Raw genomic sequence first — 1050 nt, 5'->3', positions numbered from 1 at the left:
AAGGGGAATGCAGAGACAGGCTACAAGTGTCTTAGGTTCAAGTTAGACAACTAATGTCTGGGTTAGTGTTCATGACTTCATGTTTATGTCATTTTAATGGTTAATCTCAATGCACACACATTTTCCCTGCTTTCCAATAGTTTAAAATAGTTGTATTCCACTGTTAAATAACCTGTTCAATACAAACATGCAACTTGTAAACATTATAATTATCTGATATTTGTTTAGTGAGCTTATTAGAGGATGTTCCCTGAAAGATTGTGAAATGTCAATGAAGATGTCAGACTTAGTATATTTTTTAATAATTACATACAATACATGGAATTTGTGTAGTGTGTGTGTGTTCCAAGTGAATCTACGGCCCCCTGGTGGACAGTACATCAATTATGTGGCCCCCACCACCATCCAAGTTGCCCATCCCTGCTTTATATATCTATGGTGTCTCCCCCCACCCCGTCCACCCAGTAAAACAATCCCCACTACAACACTGGAAAAAACTATATCCGGTCACAGAGCTCTGCTATTTTAAAGTAAAGTAAACACATATTGAGCCTAAATATAGTCTATATTAATAAGAACGAGAAAGGTTTTTAATATATATATCGTTTATGACAAATGTGCAAGGGTGATGACGTCAGAGCATCGTCCTATGTGCCGGGGCTTAGCCAATTTAACCCCTGATTATGTAACTATGGTCATGCTAATCAAGCTATTGAATTGAGAGAGAGAGATATAGAGAGAGAAATGCAGCGTGTCTGTGAGCGAGCAGCTCCCCCACACAGACGAGAGAGCAGGGNAGAGCGCAGATGGACAGCACAGGACTGTGTATGGACAGTCATGGCTGAATGTGTGTGTGTGTTGTGGCCACACTGTGTGTGTGTTCTCTGTTGTTGGCAGGAGTGTAGATGCTATTATCACTTCAAACAGAATGGATCATGCTCATAAGAGCGGCGCAGGGAGGAGAGTGAACACCAGCTGTGTGTATGTGCCAGTGTCAGTCATTTTGTAATTCTCCACATGTAGGCGTACTGATGTGTTTGTGTGTTTATG

The 1050-nt window shown here is 41.1% G+C and overlaps 1 protein-coding gene across 1 annotated transcript in view; it reads right to left on the bottom strand.

Annotated features, from left to right (window-relative positions):
* LOC104950313 (receptor-type tyrosine-protein phosphatase F-like) overlaps positions 1 to 1050 on the bottom strand; it is a 36540-nt gene that overhangs the window by 6221 nt on the left and 29269 nt on the right. The gene's annotated exons all lie outside the window — the stretch shown is intronic.

This window comes from Notothenia coriiceps, unplaced genomic scaffold (assembly GCF_000735185.1).
Source record: "Notothenia coriiceps isolate Sejong01 unplaced genomic scaffold, NC01 NC01_scaffold00017392, whole genome shotgun sequence".
NCBI classification, from domain to species: domain Eukaryota; kingdom Metazoa; phylum Chordata; class Actinopteri; order Perciformes; family Nototheniidae; genus Notothenia; species Notothenia coriiceps.
Note: the sequence above shows the minus strand (reverse complement) of the source record. Positions and strands in the feature narration are given on the sequence as shown.